The 7,387-nt window shown below is 30.4% G+C and overlaps 1 long non-coding RNA gene across 1 annotated transcript; it reads left to right on the top strand.

Annotated features, from left to right (window-relative positions):
• Window positions 1–1,175: 1,175 nt before the first annotated feature.
• Window positions 1,176–3,528, top strand: LOC132739444 (uncharacterized). The gene is made up of 3 exons (XR_009627004.1): window positions 1,176–1,643; window positions 2,668–2,770; window positions 3,017–3,528. It is a non-coding gene; the product is annotated as an uncharacterized LOC132739444 (long non-coding RNA).
• The last annotated feature ends 3,859 nt before the right edge of the window (window positions 3,529–7,387 follow it).

Raw genomic sequence — 7,387 nt, 5'->3', positions numbered from 1 at the left:
TGCAGGCGGTATTAAATTTCAATTCGATATTTTCTAAAATAACAACGAAAAGCAAAGTGCTACGTTTTATGAACATCGCTTTCCGTTGTTAGTCTTTTCTTTCATGGTTCTTGATTTTTAACTTCTTTTTATTCTGCAATATGATGTCTGAAAATAAAATTGCAATAAGTTCGAAATAAAATGTCTTTTAATTGTTACATTGTGTTGTAGTTTTTAACTTGATCGGCCTCGTCAGTGTCACAATCATAAAGGGAAATTATATCTTAGATCATATTTCATAAATGGGTTATTTCTATTTGACAATAAGTAATACATGTAGCTATTGTTAAAAATGATATTTATGTTAAGTCCGCTCATAATTGTTTATATATTGAAGGCTAGTGCAAACTGCAAACGTTTTAATGTAGATCAAATGTACAAATGTATCATACTACCGATACGTTGCAAACAATACCAAAATTGTACCAAGAATGAATACTTCAGGATATGATTACTGATGATAAATGATTACGTGTAAGGGTATGGAAAATGTAGTCTAAGATATCATTTTATCATTACGCCTTCGTAAGACTAATGATTGGAATCGTAAGCGGTCGTTATTTGTCCTTTTCTTTCTTTTTGATAATTATCATTATAATACATTTAAAATGCCATAAGATGTTTCAAAAAAGGTAAAGATAAAGTTAACGTTTTAGAAATTACATGCAAAAACGAGATACCAATTGTAAAGTAAGCCTCTAAACTTTTGTTAAGACTACTGTGAATTAAATTACTTCAGCTCCGCTTGCACAGACAAACGTGAAATGCAACATAAAACCTAAAGACTACTCAACATTAAAATTACTTCAGCTTCGCTTGCATCATATTAACTGAAATCTGGTTATCTTCACATACATGCTTATCAGCTTTTAAGCAAAGATATGGGCCCTTTGATGTAACCTGTTTGCTAATTTAATTTCACATCATTATTAGCTGCTAAACCTATGATTTGTGATACGAACAATGCAGAAAGTTTATGTGAATAGGGCTTAGTTATTAAGCTGATGTACTTCCCAGCAAACACCCGACGTTGACCCAACGTTGGATCAACGTTGAATTTTGGTTGCGACGTCGGTGACCTTCATACAACGTCAAATCGACGTTGAATCTCCGACGTCTAACAGACGTTTCATTTTGACGTCGACTCGACGTCGGGTTTTGGTCGGTAATCTGACAATAGGTGAATTTAATTTATGAAACCAATACATATATAAATGAAAGCATAAACAGCGAGAATTTTAAGTTTAAGTTTAGAAAGGGAACATTATATATTTATTTTCTCCATCAAAACAACAGTATCACGTGGGTGGCTAACGTACGATATTCGATAGGTGGCGCTCTGTGAACGGATAGTCGCAGATTAGTATGAAATATATTTGCTCTATTTTCGTTTAAATAATATCTTATCTCCTCGAATTAGTCTAAGAAGTGTTTATATAATTTACAATGAAGCTGCTATCATTTTTGAGGGCTTCATTTTATAGTGGTAAATAATTTAGTAAATTCGAATTTGCGACTTATCGGATTTGAAATTCAATTGTATTGGCGGACAAAAAAACGACGGGTTGACAGACAAAGTTGTATATTCCAAACAAAAGAAAAAGGTAGGCAAACATTATATATTGTTTTTCAATGCTAATTTACCGCATGTTTGCATGGATTCGATGGTTATTTGATCATTGAAATGTTTGACTGGTAAAACTTAATGTAACGTGATTTCGCGAGATAAATATTTTTGTTTCCACGTAAGAACACTTTATCATTTGCTATAGAACAGTCTGTATAATCGGATCATTTTTCCCACACTATATCGCCATGCCAAATAAATGCACAATCAATGGTAGGAAATATCCTAGCAATTGAAATCAATAAAAAGTTAAATGCAGTACGTAACACTCTTATTATTCAAATGCTGGTAAATAAAATTTTCTCTTATTTCTTATCAACATGAATTTCCCTTATACGAGGGGCCAGTCATTTATACATGTATCAGATGCAGTTTGATTTTGATATCTGTGTAGTTGTTAAACTACTCGTTGTTAATTGAAATACTTTACCCATACTGTTAGCATACCATGTGTTTCTTATATTATGATAATGATTCATGGCATTTGATACATGTAAATGATACGACTTTGGTAAGATATATCTGAAAGCACATTGTATTTGACTAGCTATCTTTTTATTTATGTAATCAAACAACATATTATCAATCAGAAAACACATTATCATAGTTATAAATCAATAAAAGTAATAGTTTGTTAATTATCCTGCTTATCAACAAGTTGTATGCTCGTATCATAAAACGTTTTTACACTAAGCCAGTCTGTCCTATATACACTTAGCAGACCAGATCATGCTGGGCAGAAATGATATGTATAAAAATGACAGTAACATGTGAATTTCTTTGATGTTGTATGAGCATTTGTACAAAGTACATTAAATATAAAAAATAATATCAATTTTTGCGGGAGTAGAATTAATTTCATTTTGGTATTTGTTATATCAGTTTTTCATGCGCTTATGAGTTAACTAAGATTAATAGTAATTGGATTTTGCCTATTGTATTAGACAAACATCCTTCCACCACATCGTTTAATTCTAAAACGATTATATTTCGTCTTTCAGATTGTGAAAATTATGATAATTCAACATGTGTCAAAAGTTCAGGAGGAAGATGAAAATATTTAGAGGAAAAGAAAAATGAAAACCTACCAAGATTTTGTGACAGGTATATTTCAAAATATTATAGAAAATACAGTGATCTTATTACCCTTGATTTTATAATTAAATTCACGAAGCCATTTTTATCAAAATTAATAGATATATACAGTAGGTACACGAAACTAAATTAAAAATAAAAAGTATCTTTTTAAGTAGTTGGAGAGTTTTGTTAGAATTTCGTTTAATTATAATATGTATAAGTGATTTATTTCTTGCACTTGTAACTGATTATTTTATTTTTTTTTAATTTCAGAAAGTGTGATGAGATCTCAGGTTGGAGACGGTAATGATACGCTTATAGTATGCACCAGATCGACATAGTGTAGGAGGACGAAAGAAGCTAGAATACTAATGAAGATACATGAACATTGCTATTTATAGTTATAACAAAATTCAGAATATTGTTCCATTTAACATTCAGATCTAGATTCAGTTATAAAATACAAAGACAAATATACAATCAGTGAGTTGGATAGATGATTGAAAAATCCCAAACTCAGAGTGATCAGTTCAGTGGTGATATAAGAAAAAACACATGCATGGATGTTTGCTATATAAAATGTCAGTGTTAATATTCAAGAAATATTTTGTTTATCTTATTTCTAAAACATGCTTAATTAATACATGAAGCGTTATTAAAGTACATACCGTCAAGTTTAATAGTTTCAAAAAATATTATGTAAATCTTGCATTTGTTATTGTACCACATTTCTTGTTTTGTACTTGTGATTCCGAGTATAAAATAAATTGCTAAAATCATAAGAATGCTTATTTATTAACCCTATTAAAGAGCTTCAAAATGAAAAAAAATCATATTCCAAAAGTTTTGAATGAGGTTAAATCATGGTCAGAAAATTTGGTCAGATAAGGTTGGCATATGGTCAGATAATGGTCAGAAAAGGTTGGATTATGGTCAGAAAAAGGTTGGATTATGTCCAAATAATGGTCAGAAAAGGTTGGATTATGGTCAGATAATAGTCAGAAAAGGTTGGATTATGGTCAGAAAAGGTTGGATAAAGGTCATTTTATGACGTTGTATAGACGTCGGTTTCTGACGTCTAAAAAACTTTCAAATCCAACCTTCTGCCAACGTTTACCCAACGTCAGGGTCTAACGTCAGTACAACGTTGGTACAACGTCTTTTGTTTGCTGGGTTATAGGCAAAAAGTTTCATCATCAAGCACAAATATCAAATACTGCACAATGCACATCACTTTTCTAAAATGAGATATAAAATGTTTGATCATCTGATATTTTCGTATCCTTATTTGACTATTAACCGACTTATGATGTTGTTTTTTCTGTTTACTAATGCAATCTGTCTTCCAAACATTCATCAATTTTTATACATAAATCTATCACGCTTCTCATTTAAGTATTTCAAATTATAACGTGTCGTTTATTGTGAACTTGTTACAAAGTACACTTGCATCCTCATAGATATGATGACTGCCTTTATACCATATAAGGTTTCTCTTGACAGCTGTTATATCGTCCAGTACAGTTCAGTACTATTCTCAACAATGCAGTATAACATCATATTATTTTCTCCCTCGCTACGCTAGTCCGAAAATAAAGCATTTCTTAATTAAGTAGTTAGTAAAAGAACAACAAGACGTTTGACGATTACAGAATGCGGTGCGTTACTGATTTAATATCATATATATAAATGAACAACTTTCAGCATATGAACCAACAATGTAAACATATTATAACATATCTATGATGAAATAATGTTATGATAACACTGAATACATTTTATATGTATTTGATTTTTATATCACCTATCACTGATGTAAAAGTACCACATGAAATCCGTCATAGAACACCAAAGCCGCACAGGAAACAAAACCATTTTAATGGACCCGCAGCAAGTGCTAAGCTGTTCTCAGGATATGGATGGCGGGATATTCTCATCCGTGGTACAATAACACAAAAAATTAATGTTTCTACATATTACAACCCGGGCTCATTTTTTTTTAATTTGATATGTCCGTATGCAACGTATATAATTAAATAACTAAAAATGATTAAATTAATTACATAAGGTTCGATTAAGCGAACTAGGAAACAACTTTACCCTTTCAGTAACGCCCGTCGAATGAAAAACATTCTACACATGTGTAATACATGTATACAAGATTCCCGCCTCACGAAAAATCCGTGCAATCTTCTTAATAGTATTACAGATGTAAAATGACAAAATGACATACGTTACAGAAGTAAGAAGACAAAACGACATAAAGAAATATAATTATATTACTGCACAATCAGATTTACACTACCTGTCGCGATTTAAAAAGAACCGGTAGATTTCCATATTGGTATATTGTAAATTTCTAAAGAGACTCTGATGACTCATTATTTTTGTTGTCTGATTTTCTAAACCACTATGTACTAAAGCTCTTTCTTTAGTGTCACCATTATTTTATGCGTTATTTTATAGTGTTTTTCTATAGCTCCTTTCTTATTTTTATTATTATATAAAAATGACTTTAAAAAGACTCTTATGATAAACTCTATGACTGATTTTGATGATAATGAGGTTAATGGGCCACATTAGGTTTGAGTTTTTACAGGGAATGGTTATTGTACACACTATTTTTACTTTAATATTAACTAATGTATATTTTAAACAAAATATCGTACTATTAAAAATTTAAAAGTCTCTTGATACATATAAAGTTCGCTATCTGTATCAAGATAAAAAAGAGAAATTCCTAAGAGAAATAAGTGCTTGTAAAAACATCTAATCAGCATAGACTGTTTTACTTCTGGAATGTATGAACAAATTTACTTAGTGTTTTTGATGAGATACTGAAATATATTAGTGATAAATGAATTTTTGTATTGTTTGAACTTAATAATGGTTCTCGTTTCGTTTTACCATGCAAATTCTGATATTATAAATGTTTTGAATGAAAATAAGAACAAAATATAAGAGCTAGTTCGGGTAATAATTTCAATAATACTTGAAACAATCTATGGGCATAAAATGAAAATAGTTTGAATATCTTTGATCTGTGTGTTTGTTTGTGTGTTTGTTTGTTTTGTTAGTTTGTTTGTTTGATTTGGTTTTACGTCACACCGACACAGTATATGCCATATGGCGACGTTCCAGCTTTACTGGTTGAGGAAGACCTCAGTTGCCCAACCGCGCATTATTTCAGTCAAGAATATCTTTGAATAAGTAAAACATTTAAAAATCAACTTAATAGATATACATCCGAAATGACTACAAATCTACAAAAGATGTCTGACGAATTGAATTTCTGTAAAGTTACCTCGGGTTCATTTTGTCATAATTAAATTTTTCTGCAGGAGACTTTCCGAACGATTGACAAATTATTTGTTATTTCAAAACATCGTGTTTTCTTATTTAATATGATAATGATGACGTTAATTATTATTATTATCGTTTCTTGAATATTGTTTATTCGCCATTAGTCCTTCACTGTGAATCGTGCTTCCTCCCATTAAACATTTTACAACAGTTGACACTTGATTTATAATTCTCTAATGAATAGTTTATTTAACATAAGAATTTTGAGCTGATCGAATCTGTCCGCTATGAAATCATGGTTACAATATATATCATAAAAGATTACTAATTTAATGAAATATCCACGCGTTTCTTAACATTGTGACCACCTGTTTGCACTGAAAGGATTTGTTAGTACATTGCTTGTATATTTACATTAGTGTTTGACAAATGACTCTAATATTAATGTTGTAAAAATTGCTTCCTAAAATAAATAATGTATTTTTATCAAAATAGACTTAACAAACAAATGCGTTGATTAACAGTATCTTTTGTCTTGTTGAAAGCTTATGTTACTAAATCTACGTAAAACTCCCCGGGTATCTTTTTGTCCCGGATGTTTACTGGTAAGATAACTCCACCGTATTTATACCATTCTTATACGACCATTTAATTGACGCGGTCAGACATTAATTTATTCTTTTGTTTAATAACTTTATGCAAATTATTCCGCTATAAAACTACGTCTTTTTAGGCATCGCTATTGTTCAATTTCATGGGTTAAATGTCAAATAAATTTTTAAGCTACAAACATATTTTAAACAAATATATCAAACAGTATGGAGGTGAACAGATAACATTTTAATAATTGGTTTTGTTTTGATATGAATTCAAAATAACACTTATATAACGGATGGACTGCTTTATTTTGGACTTAAATATAATATTTTATTTCTGAGTTAACAAGATAGTTTTAATAATTGTAAGAAGCGAAGCAAGTTTTACTGATAATCGTGCATGATTCATTCTATGTTATAGCAGTGGAAGGCATTCACTTTCTAGTCAAAGTTAGAAATAAGCCCTCTTAAGTCACTATATATTTATCGCAAATAAACCTATTTATATTATCTATAGAAACATAATCCAGACGGACCTAAGAATGAGACAGAAACTCAAGAAGAAGCGGTAGAAATAAATGGAGACGAGGATGCGGAATCATCTGATGATAGTGATGATGATGGTGACGAAAAATACACTCTAACAGCGGAACAGAGGAAAAACTTAGAGCTACAGAAGGATACGTACAGAGGTATTTCTTGTCCGTAAAATATTAAATTGTTTGCATAAATACACGTATTATAA

Source organism: Ruditapes philippinarum, unplaced genomic scaffold, assembly GCF_026571515.1.
Source record: "Ruditapes philippinarum isolate M1 unplaced genomic scaffold, ASM2657151v2 ctg25650_1_1_1_1, whole genome shotgun sequence".
Taxonomy (NCBI): Eukaryota; Metazoa; Mollusca; class Bivalvia; order Venerida; family Veneridae; genus Ruditapes; species Ruditapes philippinarum.
This window is presented reverse-complemented; position numbering and strand designations above follow the sequence as displayed.